The following is a 20,680-nucleotide window of genomic DNA, read 5'->3' on the forward strand; positions in this document are numbered from 1 at the left end:
GTCTTTTATGGGTTTCCCTTGTAACTCAAATGGTGAAAAATCTGTCTATAATGCAGGAGAACCTGGTTCAGTCCCTAGGTCAGAAAGATCCCCTGGAGAAGGGAATGGCTACCCACTCCAGTATTCTTGCCTGGAGAATTCTGTGGACAGACCATGGGGTTTTGAAGAGTCGGACACAGCTGAGCGACTAACGCTTTCACTTTGGGGACAGGGTGTCATCATCTGGATAAGTCCCAGTGCTGATTCCCTGAGCATTTTCTGTAGAGGACAAGTGTGGAGTAAATCACCCAACATGTTTCAAACCTGCTTAGTGGTAAAGCTCCTAGATGTACACCGTTGTTTTGGAAGGAAATTGAGACCTGGAGATGTTAAAGGTCGTGGAGCTGCTGAATTGGAGTAGAGACGTGGAGCAGAGGACAGCTGAGGCCCTGGGTGCTCAGCACCACTGCTGGGACTTGAGTCCAGTCTTCTCACTGCTGGACCGGGGTTCTTTAGAGGTGCCAAGGTACCCGGATTACCAAAATCTGAAGTTCAGTCTTATTGCTTCTTTAATGAGTCATGGATATTCATACATTCAACAAATATTTCTTGAGCATCTGTACCTATGTTGTCCTAGGAATAACAGGATAAAAGAAATGTGATCTCTGTCATTGCTGTTACTCAGTTGCTCAGTCGTGTCCAACTCTTTGCGACCCCATGGACCAGCACACCAGGCTTCCTTGTCCTTTACTCTCTCCTAGAGTTTGCTCAAACTCATGTCTATTGAGTTGGTGATGTCATCTAACCATCTCATCTTCTGCTCTCCTCTTCTCCTTTTGCCTTCAACCTTTCCCAGCATCCGGGTCTTTTCCAATCAGTCAGCTCTTGGCATCAGCTTGGCCAAAGTGTTGGAGCTTCAGCATCAGGCCTTCTAATGAATATTCAGGGTCGATTTCCTTTAGAACTGATTGGTTTGATCTCTATCCATGGGTTATTATGGTCTGGTCTTGGAAATTTCCTTACCCTGGCAAAATCAGTAAAATGGTGTTTACCTATGGGCTGTCTCTGCATGCTAACTATTGTTATTTAAATAATGCATGATCAATCTGAATAGGTTTTTTGGTGGGATCTTCTGTACAGTTACTATTTTTTTCCCTTTATAATAAATAATTGCAGAGAGATGAGTTTATGTAAATATCATCTTCTGCTTCAAACTTTCAGCCAGTTTTTAATTTCCATTGATGATTTTCTGACTTGATTGTTCCTTTTTTATTTTTATTTTTTTTGAATTGTTAACCAGTTTTATTGTTCAGACTTATAACTTTACAGGACATGCAGGATAAAAAAGTGTAAGATATCAATAAGCATATAAAATTTCAGCAATCTTTTGGACCACTTGATTTGCACAAGGGACTAAGCGTCTATCTAGAACAGACATCTCTTGGAATACATAGTTTATAGATTGAATCACAAAACAATTTCCCAAGTGATTTTCCTCATATAAAGATGAAAAATATCTTGCACTTAAAAATTATTCAGTATAGTACATTTTTAGTTTATGTACACAGTTACAAAGTAATTGATTACTCCTTTTATGTTTGTTTGCATTTGTTTGCAAGAATTTTCCTTTCTCTCTTGTTTATGTAGCAGTACTGATTCATGGATTATTTCATTATTTACTGGGTTAAGGTTCATTGCCATTTATTTGTTTATTTGTTTTTGTTCAAAGTATCCCAGATTTGTCTAGCAAGAGCCATTCAAGCTTGTCTGTTCTTCCTACACATCCTCATGATTCCTTATTTTATGACACAAGTTGTCTCAGACCCATCTTGGACTTTCTCTGCCTGCTGGTCTTGGCCTGTAGTCAGTGAGGCTTTTGCTGGGATTGCCTGGGGCTCTGCTCACCAGGGCTCATACTAGTTATGAGCAGCCCCCACAGAAATTCTTCTTTTGCAGTCAGTGTTGTGGGTGGACCAGCCCTTATGGTTCTTAGGATTGTGAGACACGTTTCAGCAACAACTACCAGGGAACTTTGAAATGCCAAGGTGTATCACTCACATGTCCTGGAGGGTACAAGGCACCCCTGGGGTGACACAGCGAGGTCCAGGGTAGAGAGAGCTCATGAGCAAGCTTGGACTTAGGGTTCCGCCTTTTTGAGGTTGAGGGTGGGGTGTCTAGGATTTTAGAGTTTCACTCTTTATTGGCGAATTTAAAAAATAAGAGCGGGAATTAAAGTGCAGGAAGGGAGAATCAAACAGTCAGTGAGATGGTCTGTTATCAGATCAACTAGAGCTTTCTAAAAGCAGGAACTTCACAGGTGGGGTGGCCTGGCTCTTTATCTTGTTGTGTAGCTGTCACGTGTTCACCAGAGATGGATGTCTTTGACATGGATGTCTCCAAAGCTTCATGTCAAGCACTTACATTACAGTAAAAAAAAAAAAAAAATTATCACATGCTGACACACACTGCCCCAATTTTAGAACCAACCATTTCTTAGTTGGTTCCTTTTAGGGAAGAAGGTATTAAAAAACCAAGACCTGGGTGAAGGGGGCCAAAGGGCACAAACTTCCACTATAAAATGAGTCAGTTATGAGGATGTAATGTGCAGTCTAGTGATTATAGTTAATCCTACTGTTCTGAATATTTGAAAGCTGATAAGAGACTTTAACATTTCTTACAACAAGAAAAAAATTGTGATTGTGTGTGTTACCCCAAACCCTGAGATCAGGGGCTAGAATGCTACCAGTGTGTCATTGCTTCCAGGGCCTCTCAGAGTACAGAGTAAGGGACTGTGTGTATGTATGTGAGTGAGTGTGTAAACACATATCTAATTATTCCCCTGGACCTCTATATATTTAAAATGTAGTTTTTTGTTTTTATTTAACAAATCCATAAATGTAGGATTCTAATTAGAGATGTGTAATTTGGATGTACAGTTGAGCATCTGAGCAGAGCAGAGAGAACTTGGATATATGTCACTGTCCTTTTAATTTTTAGCAGGTGGCTAAACCTCTTGTTTAAAATTGGTCATGAACAGAAATTAACACAAGATGACATGTACTTGGTGCTTCTGGAAGATCGCTCTCAGCGCCTTGGAGAAGAGCTGCAAGGGTGAGCACAGGCAGCAGGGAGGAGGGGAGGGAGAGTGAGAATTTCCACGTGGGGCTAAAGGCGTGTGTGTGGGGCTTTGCCTTCCTCTGGGTTCTTTTGAGCCTCCTCCACTGACACTGCACACTCACCCCCTCAGGCTGACCCCAGGCTTAGCCCACTTTGGAGGCTGGGGGAGCCCATGTTCCCTGTGCATCTGTGGACGTGGAGGGAGCCCACAGCCACGGCCCTGGAGGCCAAGCTCTGTCCCCGGAGGTGGGGTCCCTGGAAGAGGGAGTCTGCCCTCCTGAGCTGCTCATGACCTGTGAATCCAGCAAAGCTTGGAAGGAACTTGTTTCCAGAATTGGGACTTTTTCCCTCAAAGCCTTTTATTCCGGTGCTTCAGGGTCTGCACCACTCATCTTTCAGGAGCCCTGAGCGCAGTTAGCCACCATCTATGGGGCCCCACAGAGTGCCCTGTAGTGAAGGCCCGTCGCCCACTCCGCCCCTCCCCGTTTCCCTGTGGTGGACACGCTGTTCTTCACTGTGCTCTGTTTCTCATTGCAGGTACTGGGATCAGGAAGTTTTGAGAGCCAAGACATACAAACGGGAGCCTTCTTTAATGACAGCAATCGTAAAGTGTTACTAGAAATCCTGTCTAGTTTTGGGAATATTGACGTTTCTTGAGGTAAAAATTTTTACATACTGTGCATTGCTTCTCAGTGTATGCAGATCAGTACTGAGATGGATGTGATGGTGGGGAGAGAGGACAGCGGTTTGTCACAGGATAAATCTCATCATGATGTAGCTCAGTGGTTGTGTTTATTTTCAGAATGGACAGATGCTTAAAGGACTGAGCCTCCAGGGGATTAGTACTAAGTTGGCCAAAAGTTCTTTTAGCTTTTCCCATAACAGCTTATGGGAAAGGATGGCACTGACAAGACATTTTATACCATATTAGGACATTTTTGGAGAAGGAAATGGCAACCCACTCCAGTGTTCTTGCCTGGAGAATCCCAGGGATGGCGGAGCCTGTTGGGCTGTTGTCTATGGGGTCGCACAGAGTCAGACACGACTGAAGCGACTTAGCAACAGCAGGACATTTTTAGTGCTCAGTACTTGATATAAATGCTGAAAGTGATCCTTGAGAAAAAGATCCTACAACCTCAAGGAATATGAGCCTCCTGATTTGGAGGAAGTAAATTTGGATCAGAGCCCAGTAACATAAGGCATTTTATAGGTGCTCCAGCAAGTAATTGTTAACTTGCCCAGGTCACATCTGATAAATGATTTCCTAAAAAGGGGTCCTCGCTTCTTCTGTTCTTGTGGAACAGAACTCTGGGCCCTGCATCTGGGCAAGAGCTGCCAGAACTCCAAGAGCACACCCTTTCCTGGGCTGCACCCTCCCCGTGGGCCAGGTCACCCAGGCCAGAAACCCCGTGGGGAAGAGTTCCAGCTTCACCATGAATTCATGCACCCTCTATGCTGGTTTCTTTCCCTGGTTGTGGGAGCAGATTCCTGGTTGAAGGGGGATCCTGGTAGCCTGGCATTGGCAGAGGGTGGAGGCGGGAACATGCAGGGCAAACCAGAGGTTGAAAGCTGTGAGGTCAGTGACCTCCATGACCCTGAAGATCGTGGGTCAAGAACCCCCCAGAGGACAGTCCACCTGCGGACACAGTGCCGGCAGCCCCCTGTTCTGGCTGAGCCTGCTGGAGGTCTGCTGCAGACCCCCCTGGGTGGCTCGTGCTCTCCGTGGTCCCTTAGCGCTGCCTTAGGGACACGGGCGGCCTGTGAGTGTGTGAGGGCAGGAGGGATGGAAGAGGCAGTTGCTGTGAAAGGGGTGTTTTAGGTAGAGAAGGTGTGATTGTCATCAGTCCATTGTGTTGGGGTGAGGTGGGTGGGCCAGGTGGTTCACAGGTGGGCAGCGTGGCTCTTGTTTAAAGGCTGTGCTGTACTGAAGGGCACTGTGGGAAGTGGGCAGCTGGGCAGGTGAAGTCCGCCCCACTCACCTGGAGAGACAGAGGATCTGTCAGCTCCCAGGGGACTGGGTGGTCCTGGGGGATGGAGTTCTCACTGATGTCAGAAGAGGATTGGCCATTGTGCCAGAGGGTGGACAGGTGTGTGGGGCAGAGCGCCACCTTAGAGAGGGCACTGACCACTGAGATACTGTACTGCCTTGTGAAAGGTGGGGTGGAGTGTTGATTTCACGGTTGTCCAGCCCCAGTAACACTTCCTGCTGGGGATCCAGGAAGGCCAGGCCTGGGGGCTGCATAAGGTGCAAGTGGTAGAGCCCTGGCCCCTCTTTCAGGAGGCTGGTTGTTGGGCGGTCATGGCAGAGAAGTGGGGAGTCGAGGAACTGGTAAATGTGGGGGCTCCTCTCAGTAGTAGTGCTACAAGTACTAGTGGCAGTAACAAGGGGTCGTGCTGAGTAGTACTGGTGGTGGCAGCCGCAGTACTATTAGTAGTGCAGCAATAGCAATAGTAAGTACTCAAAATAAGTTATGTATCAGGAACTGCTATGAGCACTTTATGTATAATAACATTTTTATTTTTTTGGCTAACTCAACAAAGTTGTAGGTCTCCTATTACCCCCATTGTAGAAGAAAGGACTCTGAACCCAAGTGATAACATAGGTTGCCGGTGGTTACAGGGAGCTTAAAGGACAAAGTGTGTCCTATTTCAGGCACTCTGACTTACAAGCCTGATCATCTCAATGACTAAGAGCTTGTCCAGGGTCAGGAAGGCTTGTATTTAGAGCTTTGTCTTCAGGGTCTCAGACACATGCATCCTGAACCTTGTTTCAGTTTAGTTCAGTCGCTCAGTCGTGTCTGACTCTTTGTGACCACATGAATCACAGTACACCGGGCCTCCCTGTCCCTCACCAACTCCCGGAGTTCACACAAACTCATGTCCATCGAGTCGGTGATGCCATCCAGCCATCTCATCCTCTGTCGGCCCCTTCTCCTCCTGCCCCCAATCCCTCCCAATATCAGGGTCTTTCCCAATGAGTCAACTCTTTGCATGAGGTGGCCAAAGAATTGGAGTTTCAGCTTTAGCATCAGTCCTTCCAGTGAACACCCAGGACTGATCTCCTTTACGTTGGACTGGTTGGATCTCCTTGCAGTCTAAGGGACTCTCAAGGGTCTTCTCCAATACCACAGTTCAAAAGCATCAATTCTTCAGCGCTTGGCTTTCTTCACAGTCTGACTCTTACATCCATACATGACCACTGGAAAAACCATAGCCTTGACTAGACGGACCTTTGTTGGCAAAGTAATGTCTCTGTTTTTTAATATGCTGTCTAGGTTGGTCATAACTTTCCTTCCAAGGAGTAAGCATCTTTTAATTTCATGGCTGCAGTCACCATCTGCAGTGATTTTGTTTAAGGATGATAAATAGGATGCTAAGAACTTCCTGGAGCAGGAAGTCAAATTTGGGATTGTAATTGTGGGTAGATTTCAGGTGACCACATCCCCTGGGGGCCAGATTTGACTAGGATGTTGATGCCAGCAACAACATCATGCTGTGGTCAGATGGACCAGGAGCCTCTTAAAAAGCCAGCTTCCCCTCATTACCATCCCTAAGTGGTGATAATTTTATATAGTGGAAGATCTAAACTCAGCTCTGAATTCTCTGAAACATGAACACATTTACTTTGTGACGTCCTGCCCTCTTTTAAGTCCTCTGGTGCACAGAGTGACTCATGGGTTATCCATGGTTTCCAGATGGTGCTGTGACCAACCACAGCACAGGGACTCTTGGCAGCACCAGTGGGAAGAGGCAGGCAATGCCAGTCCAGGGCGAGGATTCTGAGGTTAGGATTTCAAAGTGTGAAACCTCTGTCCTGTGAGAATTGAGGAGTGATCATAATGCTTGGGGAAGCCAGTACCAGGCTAATGTTCAACTTGGAGCATGTGCAGGTCACCCCTAATTAGAACAGAACAGCCAGTGAATTCCCAGCACCCTGGCCCCTGTGTGCACACCCATGGGGACGTTGGGTGGGGAGAACAGATCTCTGCCTGTCCAGGGCCCTCAGCGTGGAGAGGAGGCGCCTGAAGACTCTTCCTGGACCAGAGAGACAGAGACCACTCCCCAGGTCATCAGGGCTTCTCTCTGAGAGGTGAGGTCTCCACCTGTTGGTGTGTAAGTGGGGTGACCCCAGAGAACTAGAGCAGGTTCACCCAATCCCTTCCCCTGAGAGGGGCAGAGTGACCAGGGTTTATGTCCTCTTCCCGGGAACCTTAGAAGTGGCCCAGCCTTGTCTAATTACTGACCTTTGTCCAAGGCCAATTTTGCTGGTTGTCTCTGCTTTAGGTGGAGAAGGTAGGAAGCACATATTTGTGTAAACCTTCCCTTTGGAGCTCAACTGATGAGCAGGAAGTAACAGAATCCTCTGCGTCCCACAGTGGGCTTTGTGCTGGACTTACTCCCGGAGAGCTGAGTGGTCTTTGCATTTATTTCCCAACCCTTTCTTCCATGTGTCCCTCACTTCTGCTCCACCCAGGAGGCTGAGGAGTGGCTGCTGGTGGCAGAGATACTGTGGGCTGAGAGCAACCACTGAGGACCACACAGCAAAGGAGAGGAGGAGGAGGCATTGAGCCAAGCAGACAGGGACCTGCAGAGCAGACCTGCTCTGCTGATGCTGAGAGCATAGCATTAGCCATCAGGTGTTAGTAATATCCACAGTGATTACCTTGAGACATATATGAGGGTGATGCTTTTCAATTTGTTTTTTAAAAAAATCTGTATTTTTATTGTCTCATTGAAAAAATGTTTTAAAAATTTGAGTATGATTGACTTACAATATTATATTAGTTTCAAGTGCATAGCATAGTGACTCAGTATTTTTGTACATTATTAAATGATCACCCTGATCAGTCTAGTTATCCTCTGTCACCATACAAATTTTTCCAATGTTATTGACTATATTCCCTAAGTTGTACATTACATTCCCATGACTTATTTATTTTATAACTGGTTTATATCTCTTAATCTCCCTCACCTATTTCATTCATGCTCCAACCCCCCTCAATCCATTTTAGATCACCAGTCCAGGTTGGATACATGAGACAAGTGCTTGGGGCTGGTGCACTGGGATGACCCAGAGGGATGGGATGGGGAAGGAGGTGGGAGGGGAGTTCAGGATGGGGAACACAGGTAAATCCATGGCTGATTCATGTCAATGTATGGCAAAAACCACTACAATATTGTAAAGTAATTAGCCTCCAAATAATAAAAATAAATGAAAAAAAAATCAAGGAAATAGATGACTACTTTTTTAAAAGATTACTTTCATAATGATGAAAAAATCAAAATCCAACTTAGAAGTGAAACTTTTAATTACATTCCGAAAAAGTTGGCTTTTAGAAGTGATTTTTCTCAAGAGATTTCTTTCTGCCATAATGGCCTGTAAACAGCAATGCGCTTTCTAAGCCCTCTGTGAAACCGGCCTCTGCCATTAAGGATAGAATGCATCTCTTCCCAGGATTCCTGTCTTTTGTGCATACTGTAGAAATCCTTGTTAATTTTTTGTTTTCTGATGGGACAAGATATTTCTAGTTTGTCTTTACACAAAAAAAAGCTGTTTCCCTTAAGTACAAATTTGCCTCAGCCCTGGAATCTTCATTTCTCCAAGCAGCCATGGCTCCTTCTAGTGGGAAATGGTGTTTAGAGACTGTGGTCTGGGCACTAGGGGTGCTCATTGCTGTTGAGTTGGCTATGGTTTCTCAGCTTTGTCATTGGACAAAGCTAGTATACATTTTTTGTAGTAAACAAACCTTGAGTTTATATGGGTATTTTCAATCTAAATCAGATTCAGGACAGTACTGCTTTTACTTTATCTTTTAACTCTTAGATTCGTATCTGTCTTCTTTCATCATCTGTTCTCTTTTCTGTCATACCTAATCCCAGTTCTCAGTGATATCAACATAATTACTCATTTAAAAATCTTATAGTATCAACATTATTAACCATAATGTCACTTTTGGAAGCTTTTTTTTGTTGTGGTTGTTGTTCATATTGTCCTTAGGCATATCACACAGGGAATATGTTTTCAAATTATTTTTTTACAACCACTTTTAATAATTCTTTTTAGTATAACTCTGTCGTCCTACTGGATGGATATAACTTTTGTTTCATTTTACTCTGAAATTTTAGGAATTGCTTTTGAAAATTTTATTGCTTTTTTTTTCTTTTTAAATTTTTTTCCTTATTTTTATTGGTTGGAGTCTAATTACAATATTGTAGTGGTTTTTGCCATACACTGACATGAATCAGCCATGGATTTACACGTAATTATAATTCTGTATAATGTTTTGCTGGGAAAGATTGAAGGCGGGAGGAGAAGGGGAAAACAGAGGATGAGATGGTTGGATGGCATCACCGACTCAAAGGAGATGAGTTTGAGTAGACTTCGGGAGTTGGTGATGGACAGGGAGGCCTGGTGTGCTGTGGTCCATGGGGTTACAAAGAGTCAGACACAACTGAGCGACTGAACTGAACTGAACTGATAATGTTTTCACAATTTCAAACTCAGTAAACAGAAGAGGCTGTTTTTAAGGAAGACTGATATCCTTGTTGGCTCCATTCTAATTCTCACTCCCCTTTTAGAGGTAACATTACAAATTTTGATTCATGTTTTTATTTTGCAGATATAGTATTTTATAAACATGTAATTTTTTCTGTAGTGTCAAATGAAAGGTCTGAATTTCATCATTGGTGTCTCAAGAGTTTGGTTTCATAAGGAGTTTTCCTAGAAGCATGAAATGTAACATGGAACTGTGGTTAAAACCCTCTGTGGCACTTGTAAGTCCTTCAGAGCAGGTTCATGGCCCTTCCACGTCCAGACGCCCTGATGATACAGGAGAATAGCAGATGCTTACATGGGATTAGTTTCTGCACCCAGCATCTTCTAGGGAGAGGGAACTTCAGGCTCCATCCCTAATCATTTGAACCTAAATCAGTTTCTGGAGGCTGGGTTTCAGTCCTTAGAGTGCTCCTGACCCCTCCCAGGTGATGCTAAGCTTCAGTCAGGATGAAGACCACTGTATCAGGAGGAGTAAAGTTATATTGAGAATCCTAATGGTTATTATTTTCCCAGATTCACTGCTTTTCCTCCTTAGCTCTGGATCTTTCTTAGCTCTACTCTCTGTCACCTGTTCCCCCATTTCTGAAGATAAACTGTCTATTCATTTTTTCCATAAGCTCATTCTTTTATGCTTATATATTTCACTCAAGCATTTTTTTCTTTGATAGCTTGTTTCTATTTTCTGTGTTTTCTTAATTTTTCTCATGAAGTGGAGATGGTGGAGTTGGGTTAGAAACCTTTTAAACACATGTAGAAATGTAACAGAGAAACTATACTGACTAGGGAAATTTTAGCACTTAACCCTCTGAGAAGTTCCCTAAGAAGCAGGAAATGGGGCCCAAAAGTCAAGTACTTTCAGAAGGTTGAATACCAGGGACTGCACCAAGAAATGTCTGTCTGTCTCTCTCATACCCTGAGATTCTTGTGGAAACTTGAATGAATGTTGTTTATTCTTTTTTTTTTTTTTTATTAGTTGGAGGCTAATTACTTCACAACATTTCAGTGGTTTTTGTCATACATTGACATGAATCAGCCATGGAGTTACATGTATTCCCCATCCCGATCCCCTCTCCCACATCCCTCTCCACCCGATTCCTCTGGGTCTTCCCAGTGCACGAGGCCCAAGCACTTGTCTCATGCATCCCACCTGGGCTAGTGATGTTTCACTATAGATAATATACATGCTGTTCTTTAGAAAATCCCACCCTGGCCTTCTCCCACAGAGTCCAAAAGTCTGTTCTGTACATCTGTGTCTCTTTTTCTGTTTTGCATATAGGGTTGTCATTACCATCTTTCTAAATTCCATATATATGTGTTAGTATGCTGTAATGTTCTTTATCTTTCTGGCTTACTTCACTCTGTATAATGGGCTGCAGTTTGATCCATCTCATTAGAACTGATTCAAATGAATTCTTTTTAATGGCTGAGTAATATTCCATGGTGTGTTGTTTATTCTTAACTCTCTTAAAAATCTTTTATGGTTTCACAGTTGTGAAGAATTCCTGTGACGGAGTAAGAACTCTATTCTCAATTGGTTTGTGGAAAGAATATTCACAGATCAAACTGACATCAAAGATGAAGGGTTTTGGGAACAATTTTTGATCTTTTCCCTGCTTATCCAGAAGGTTTTAATTTGGTTAGTTTCAAGTTTGTGAAAGTCACTCAATTGTGTCTGACTCTTTGCGACCCCCATAGACTGTACAGTCCATGGAATTCTCCAGGCCAGAATACTGGAGTGGGTAGCCTTTCCCTTCTCCAGGGGATCTTCCCAACCCAGGGATCGAATCCAGGTCTCCCACACTGCAGGTGGGTTCTTCACCAGCTGAGCCACAAGGGAAGCCCAGGAACACTGGAGTGGGTAGCCTATCCCTTCTCCAGCGGATCTTCCCGACCCAGGAATCAAACAGGGGTCTCCTCATTGCGGGTGGATTCTTTACCTACTGAGCTATCAGGAGAGCCCCCAGTTTCAAGCTTGATAGTGAATACTTTCTCAGTTGTTTTTTACCTCACTAATTGAGGGTTAGGATCAGGAACAGACAGAAGAGTAGAAGCTACAGGCCCTGGACTGGCATTACTCCTTAGTGAGGCTGTTTGCTCAACTGGCATATTAAATTCTGTCTCTCAGCAGAAAAATCGAGACATTTAGGCAATAATGACCTGCCTTTATTTTGCAGTATTTTTTTTTGCTGGATTTGTTGCATTTACAGTGTTCTTTAAGTAGGTGACATTGCTCTTATTTTTCCTGTAACTACAACGATATTAGGACCAAATAGAGAGCTGAGTAACAGACAAGTGATTCCTAAAGAGAATCACAGTTTTAGGACACTTTGGGATGGCAGGTGTTACTGCTGGGCTTCTGGTGGAGAGCCCCAGGTTTGTAGCCTGCAGCACTGGGCTTCCCTTGATTGTATCTGGGCTGGGACTGCCTTGTGTAGTTTGACATTCTTGCTTCTCTGTGTAAGCCTCCAGACTTCTATCTCAGTAAACTCTATAAACAGTGTGTTTTATAATCTATGATGTGAGGGGCTCTTTTTAAGCTTTTAGCACCTCTAGGGGTGAATGATGGGGCTTTCTGGAAATGTAGCAGTGAGCCTTTGTGTTCTTGAAAACTGATCATCTTACTCTGATATGGTCATCTTACTCATAATTCTTCCACTACATGGTCTTCTCTTCTCTGGAGTAGATAAAATCTCCTGTGACCATGTGGAAGGTAAGGCAGGTGTTACAGCCTGTGAACATGTGTGTGTAGAGCAAGACAGGAGTGTAGGGCTTCAGTGCCTCATCCATTTGAGAGATGGGGTCAGCTTTCTGCAAATAATTTGAGCAGGCACTAGTTGGTTGAGCAGAAAATGCTTTTTAGTTATGCTTCACATTTTGAGCTTTGGATTCTCCTTCTTTCCTATTGTGTGTGGGTTCCTCAACTTTTTAGAGACAGTAGAGAGCTCTCAAAAGAAAACCCATCTGGGAACTTCCCTGGTGGTCCTAAGAGTCTGCCTTTCAATGCAGGGGTCATGAATTTGATCTCTGGTCATGAGAGTAAGATATTACATGCCTCAGGGCAACTAAACTGGCAGTTCCCAACTAGAGAAGCCTGCGCACTGCAACGAAGACTCAACACAGCCAAAAAAAAAAAAAAAAAAAGAAAAGTTTTGTGCTGGAGGTTTCTTGGCGAATGATGTTCCACAGTTGAGTAGACCAGTTGATAGTAGAAGTTGATAGAGATCAAATCCAGACACTGATCAAGAATAATCAATGTTATATCATGTGGGAGATAGCCAACATACTCAAAGTATCCAAAAAAACCCATCAAAAGTCATTTTACCATTTTGTTTATGTTAATCACTTTGTTGTTTGGTTTCCACCTAAGTTAAGCGGGGCGGGGGGGCGGGGAACCCTTCTTGACCATATTGCCAGACTCAATTATCTACTGAAATGTAACTATTAATAAAATGCTCCTTTTTAAAAACAAATTGTGATGGGTGATGAAAAGTGTATACTGTACACTGATGTGGAATGGAAGAGATCATGGGGTAAGTGAAATGAACCACCACCAACCACACCAAAGTCCAGTCTTCATCCAGAGATGTTGATGTTATGTATATTGTGGGACTGAAAGGGAATCCTCTATTATGAGCTCCTTCTGGAAAACCAAACAGTTAAGTCCAATGAGTACTTCTTCCAATTAGATCAACTTAAAGCAGCACTTGATGAAAAGTGTCTGAAATTAGTCAACAGAACATGCATTATCTTCCATCAGGATAATGGTAGACCTCATGTTTCTTTGATGACCAGGGAGAAACTGTTACAGCCTGACCTGGAGATCTAACTCATCTTCCATATTTACCAGACATTGCACTTTCAGATTTCCATTTATTTTGTTTTTTACAAAATTCTCTTACTGGAAGAAAATTTTAATTCTCTGGAAGACTGTAAAACGTACCTGAAATAGATACAAAGTTTTCCTCAAAAAGATACAAAGTTTTGGGAAGATGGAATTAGGAAATTGCCTGAAAAATGGAAGAAGATAATGGAACAGAACTTTGAAAAGGTTGTTCAACAAAGTCTTGGTGAAAATGAAAAATGTGCCTTTAATTTTTACTTAAAAACCAAAAGAACTTTTTGGCCAACCCAATACTAAAGCTTTATTGTCTTTGAATGTAAGATTTGGCTTACGTTAAAACTAACACTGTTGTCTGCTTGGCTTCTTTGAGATAGTGGATCTGTGTATTTTTCTTTTAGATTAGCCATGAATGTAGCGTTTTCTCAAGATGGCTTTTTAACATGCTAATAATAAAAGTAAAACTTGTGTTAAGAAAAACTGGCATCACTTGTATTTCTTTTTTTTTCCCATTTATTTTTATTATTTGGAGGCTAATTACTTTACAATATTGTAGTGGTTTTTGCCATACATTGACATGAATCAGCCATGGAGTTACATGTATTCCCCATCCCGATCCCCCCTCCCACCTCCCTCTCCACCGGATCCCTCTGGGTCTTCCCAGTGCACCAGCCCCTAGCACTTGTCTCATGCATCCAACCTGGGCTGGTGATCTGTTTCACCCTTGATAATATACATGTTTCGATGCTGTTCTCTCTAATCATCCCACCCTCGCCTTCTCCCACGCTGAATGTGGTAGAAGTACACGTGGTGCAGAACAGCCCACACCAGCACGCAGGCGCTCAGCCCCGCCATGTAGCCATAGGCTTCCTGCAAAGCTGTAGAATTGGCAGGTGCCTTCCTGATGTTCACTTGTATTTCTAATTAAGGTGTTTTTTTTTTTTTTTTTTTTTTTTTTAATTTTTTTATTAGTTGGAGGCTAATTGCTTCACAACATTTCAGTGGGTTTTGTCATACATTGATATGAATCAGCCATAGATTTACACTTATTCCCCATCCCGATCCCCCCTCCCATCTCCCTCTCCACCCGATTCCTCTGGGTCTTCCCAGTGCACCAGGCCGGAGCACTTGTCTCATGCATCCCACCTGGGCTGGTGATCTGTTTCACCATAGATAGTATACATGCTGTTCTTTTGAAACATCCCACCCTCACCTTCTCCCACAGAGTTCAAAAGTCTGTTCTGTATTTCTGTGTCTCTTTTTCTGTTTTGCATATAGGGTTATCGTTACCATCTTTCTAAATTCCATATATATGTGTTAGTATGCTGTAATGTTCTTTATCTTTCTGGCGTACTTCACTCTGTATAAGGGGCTCCAGTTTCATCCATCTCATTAGGACTGGTTCAAATGAATTCTTTTTGACGGCTGAGTAAAATTCCATGGTGTATATGTACCACAGCTTCCTTATCCATTCATCTGCTGATGGGCATCTAGGTTGCTTCCATGTTCTGGCTATTATAAACAGTGCTGCGATGAACATTGGGGTGCATGTGTCTCTTTCAGATCTGGTTTCCTCAGTGTGTATGCCCAGAAGTGGTATTGCTGGGTCATATGGCAGTTCTATTTCCAGTTTTTTAAGGAATCTCCACACTGTTTTCCATAGTGGCTGTACTAGTTTGCATTCCCACCAACAGTGTAAGAGGGTTCCCTTTTCTCCACAGCCTCTCCAGCATTTATTGCTTGTAGACTTTTGGATAGCAGCCATCCTGACTGGTGTGTAATGGTACCTCATTGTAGTTTTGATTTGCATTTCTCTAATAATGAGTGATGTTGAGCACCTTTTCATGTGTTTGTTAGCCATCTGTATGTCTTCTTTGGAGAAATGTCTGTTTAGTTCTCTGGCCCATTTTTTGATTGGGTCATTTATTTTTCTGGAATTGAGCTGCAGGAGTTGCTTGTATATTTTTGAGATTAATCCTTTGTCTGTTTCTTCATTTGCTATTATTTTCTCCCAATCTGACGGCTGTCTTTTCACCTTACTTATAGTTTCTTTTGTAGTGCAAAAGCTTTTAAGTTTCATTAGATCCCATTTGTTTAGTTTTGCTTTTATTTCCAATATTCTGGGAGGTGGGTCATAGAGGATCTTGCTGTGATTTATGTCGGAGAGTGTTTTGCCTATGTTCTCCTCTAGGAGTTTTATAGTTTCTGGTCTTACATTTAGATCTTTAATCCATTTTGAGTTTATTTTTGTGTATGGTGTTAGAAAGTGTTCTAGTTTCATTCTTTTGCAAGTGGTTGACCAGTTTTCCCAGCACCACTTGTTAAAGAGGTTGTCTTTTTTCCATTGTATATCCTTGCCTCCTTTGTCAAAGATAAGGTGTCCATAGGTTCGTGGATTTATCTCTGGGCTTTCTATTCTGTTCCATTGGTCTATATTTCTGTCTTTGTGCCAGTACCACACTGTCTTGATGACTGTGGCTTTGTAGTAGAGTCTGAAGTCAGGCAGGTTGATTCCTCCAGTTCCATTCTTCTTTTTCAAGATTACTTTGGCTATTCGAGGTTTTTTGTATTTCCATACAAATTGTGAAATTCTTTGGTCTAGTTCTGTGAAAAATACCGTTGGTAGCTTGATAGGGATTGCATTGAATCTATAGATTGCTTTGGGTAGAATAGCCATTTTGACAATATTGATTCTTCCAATCCATGAACACGGTATGTTTCTCCATCTGTTTGTGTCCTCTTTGATTTCTTTCATCAGTGTTTTATAGTTTTCTATGTATAGGTCTTTTGTTTCTTTAGGTAGATATACTCCTAAGTATTTTATTCTTTTTGTTGCAATGGTGAATGGTATTGTTTCCTTAATTTCTCTTTCTGTTTTTTCATTGTTAGTATATAGGAATGCAAGGGATTTCTGTGTGTTAATTTTATATCCTGCAACTTTACTATATTCATTGATTAGTTCTAGTAATTTTCTGGTAGAGTCTTTAGGGTTTTCTATATAGAGGATCATGTCATCTGCAAACAGTGAGAGTTTCACTTCTTCTTTTCCTATCTGGATTCCTTTTACTTCTTTTTCTGCTCTGATTGCTGTGGCCAGAACTTCCAACACTATGTTGAATAGTAGTGGTGAGAGTGGGCACCCTTGTCTTGTTCCTGATTTCAGGGGAAATGCTTTCAAGTTTTCACCATTGAGGGTGATGCTTGCTGTGGGTTTGTCATATATAGCTTTTATTATGTTGAGGTATGTTCCTTCTATTCCTGCTTTTTGGAGAGTTTTAATCATAAATGAGTGTTGAATTTTGTCAAAGGCTTTCTCTGCATCTATTGAGATAATCATATGGTTTTTATCTTTCAATTTGTTAATGTGGTGTATTACATTGATTGATTTGCGGATATTGAAGAATCCTTGCATTCCTGGGATAAAGCCCACTTGGTCGTGGTGTATGATTTTTTTAATATGTTGTTGGATTCTGTTTGCTAGAATTTTGTTAAGGATTTTTGCATCTATGTTCATCAGTGATATTGGCCTGTAGTTTTCTTTTTTTGTGGCATCTTTGTCAGGTTTTGGAATTAGGGTGATGGTGGCCTCATAGAATGAGTTTGGAAGTTTACCTTCTTCTGCAATTTTCTGGAAGAGTTTGAGTAAGGTAGGTGTTAGCTCTTCTCTAAATTTTTGGTAGAATTCAGCTGTGAAGCCATCTGGTCCTGGGCTTTTGTTTGCTGGAAGATTTTTGATTACAGTTTTGATTTCCTTGCCTGTGATGGGTCTGTTAAGATCTTCTATTTCTTCCTGGTTCAGTTTTGGAAAGTTATACTTTTCTAAGAATTTGTCCATTTCATCCAAGTTGTCCATTTTATTGGCATAGAGCTGCTGGTAGTAGTCTCTTATGATCCTTTGTATTTCAGTGTTGTCTGTTGTGATCTCTCCATTTTCATTTCTAATTTTGTTAATTTGGTTCTTCTCTCTTTGTTTCTTAATGAGTCTTGCTAATGGTTTGTCAATTTTGTTTATTTTTTCAAAAAACCAGCTTTTAGCTTTGTTGATTTTTGCTATGGTCTCTTTAGTTTCTATTGCATTTATTTCTGCCTTAATTTTTAAGATTTCTTTCCTTCTGCTAACCCTGGGGTTCTTCATTTCTTCCTTCTCTAATTGCTTTAGGTGTAGAGTTAGGTTATTTATTTGGCTTTTTTCTTGTTTCTTGATGTAAGCCTGTAATGCTATGAACCTTCCCCTTAGCACTGCTTTTACAGTGTCCCATAGGTTTTGGGTTGTTGTGTTTTCATTTTCATTCATTTCTATACATATTTTGATTTCTTTTTTGATTTCTTCTATGATTTGTTGGTTATTCAGAAGCGTGTTATTTAGCCTCCAGGTGTTTGAATTTTTAACAATTTTTTTCCTGTAATTGAGATCTAATCTTACTGCACTGTGGTCAGAAAAGATGACTGGAATGATTTCAATTTTTTTGAATTTTCCAAGACTAGATTTATGGCCCAGGATGTGATCTATTCTGGAGAAGGTTCCGTGTGCACTTGAGAAAAAGGTGAAGTTGCTTGTTTTGGGGTGAAATGTCCTATAGATATCAATTAGGTCTAGCTGGTCCATTGTGTCATTTAAAGTTTGTGTTTCCTTGTTAATTTTCTGTTTAGTTGATCTATCCATAGTTGTGAGTGGGGTATTAAAGTCTCCCACTATTATTGTGTTACTATTAATTTCCTCTTTCATACTCGTTAGCGTTTGCCGTACATATTGCGGTGCTCCTATGTTGGGTGCATATATATTTATAATTGTTATATCTTCTTCTTGGATTGATCCTTTGATCATTATGTAGTGTCCTTCTTTGTCTCTTTTCACAGCTTTTATTTGAAAGTCTATTTTATCTGATATGAGTATTGCGACTCCTGCTTTCTTTTGGTCTCCGTTTGCATGAAATATTTTTTTCCAACCCTTCACTTTTAGTCTGTATGTGTCTCTTGTTTTGAGGTGGGTCTCTTGTAGACAGCATATATGGGGGTCTTGTTTTTGTATCCATTCAGCCAATCTTTGTCTTTTGGTTGGGGCATTCAACCCATTTACATTTAAGGTAATTATTGATAGGTGTGGTCCCGTTGCCATTTACTTTGTTGTTTTGGGTTCATGTTTATACAACCTTTCTGCATTTCCTGTCTAGAGAAGATCCTTTAGCATTTGTTGAAGAGCTGGTTTGGTGGTGCTGAATTCTCTCAGCTTTTGCTTATCTGTAAAGCTTTTGAGTTCTCCTTCATATCTGAATGAGATCCTTGCTGGATACAGTAATCTAGGTTGTAGGTTATTCTCTTTCATTACTTTCAGGACGTCCTGCCATTCCCTTCTGGCCTGGAGGGTTTCTATTGATAGGTCAGCTGTTATCCTTATGGGAATCCCTTTGTGTGTTATTTGTTGTTTTTCCCTTGCTGCTTTTAATATTTGTTCTTTGTGTTTGATCTTTGTTAGTTTGATTAATATGTGTCTTGGGGTGTTTCGCCTTGGGTTTATCCTGTTTGGGACTCTCTGGGTTTCTTGGACTTGAGTGGCTATTTCCTTCCCCATTTTAGGGAAGTTTTCAGCTATTATCTCCTCGAGTATTTTCTCATGGCCTTTCTTTTTGTCTTCTTCTTCTGGGACTCCTATGATTCGAATGTTGGGGCGTTTCACAGTGTCCCAGAGGTCCCTGAGGTTGTCCTCATTTCTTTTGATCCTTTTTTCTTTTTTCCTCTCTGCTTCATTTATTTCCACCATTTTATCTTCTACCTCACTTATCCTATCTTCTGCCTCCGTTATTCTGCTCTTGGTTCCCTCCAAAGTGTTTTTGATCTCATTCATTGCATTGTTCATTTTTAATTGACTCTTTTTTATTTCTTCTAGGTCTTTATTAAACAATTCTTGTATCTTTTCAATCTTTGTCTCCAGGCTATTTATCTGTAACTCCATTTTGTTTTCAAGATTTTGGATCATTTTTATTATCATTATTCTAAATTCTTTTTCAGGTAGATTCCCTATCTCCTCCTCTTTTGTTTGACTTGGTGGGCATTTTTCATGTTCCTTTACCTGTTGGGTATTTCTTTGCCTTTTCATCTTGTTTAGATTGCTGTGTCTGGAGTGGACTTTCTGTATTCTGGAGGTCTGTGGTTCCTTTTTATTGTGGAGGATTTACCCAGTGGGTGGGGTTAGACGATTGGCTTGTCAAGGTTTCCCGGTTAGGGAAGCTTGCGTCAGTGTACTGGTGCGTGGAACTTGATTTCTTCTTTTTGGAGAGCAATGGAGTGCCCAGTAATGAGTTTTGAGATGGGTCTATGTGTTAGGTGTGTCCTTGGGCAGCCTGTATGTTGACATTCGGGGCTATGTTCCTGTGTTGCTGGAGAATTTGTGTGGTATGTCTTGCTCTAAAACTTATTGGCTCTTGGGTGGTGGTTGGTTTCAGTGTAGGTATGGAGGCTTTTGGACGGTCACTTACTGCTTAAAGTTCCATGTAGTCAGGAGTTTTCTGGTGTTCTCAGGTTTTGGGCTTAAGTTTCCTGCCTCTGGATTTCAGTTTTATTCTTCCTGTAGTCTCAGGACTTCTCCAACTATACAGCACTGATAATAAAACTTCTAGGTTAATGGCGAAAAGATTCTCCCCTGTTAGGGACACCCAGAGAGGTTCACAGAGTTACATGAACAGGAGAAAAGGGAGGAGGGAGATAGAGATGAGCAGGAGGAGAAAAAGGGGGACTCAAGAGGAGAGAGACAGATCTATGCAGCTGTCTGTTCCCAGAGTGTTCTCCGTATCTCAGACACCTACAAGGATTCACAGAATTGGATTGGGAAGAGAAGGGGAAAGGAGGAAATAGAGGTGTTCTGAGGTAGAAAACAGAGAGTCAAGATTGGGAGAGAATAATCTTCGGTTTAAAGATAGGGCTTCTTTTTTTTTTTTTTTTGGTAAGGTTATAGTGTAGTGAAAATGAAAATGAAGAGTAGTAGAGGAGTACTAGAGGACTTTAAAAGAAATAAGAGAAAAAGAAAAATAGAAAATAAAAGAGAAAACGGAAAGGAAAAAAAAGAAAAAGAAAAAAAAAGAAAAAAAACAAAACAAAAAAAAAGAAAGAGAAAAAAAAAAAAAATTTTTTCCCCCTAATTAAAAAAATCGTAAAAATCTATGTAAATGAAAGTTAAGGAGTAATGGGGGAGTAAT

The 20,680-nt window shown here is 41.6% G+C and overlaps 1 pseudogene; it reads left to right on the forward strand.

The window, feature by feature from the left end:
* The first annotated feature begins 365 nt into the window (after positions 1-365).
* Positions 366-20,680, forward strand: part of LOC122686690 — a 31,230-nt pseudogene continuing 10,915 nt past the window's right edge.

The sequence above is a fragment of the Cervus elaphus genome, chromosome 30, assembly GCF_910594005.1.
Source record: "Cervus elaphus chromosome 30, mCerEla1.1, whole genome shotgun sequence".
NCBI lineage: Eukaryota > Metazoa > Chordata > Mammalia > Artiodactyla > Cervidae > Cervus > Cervus elaphus.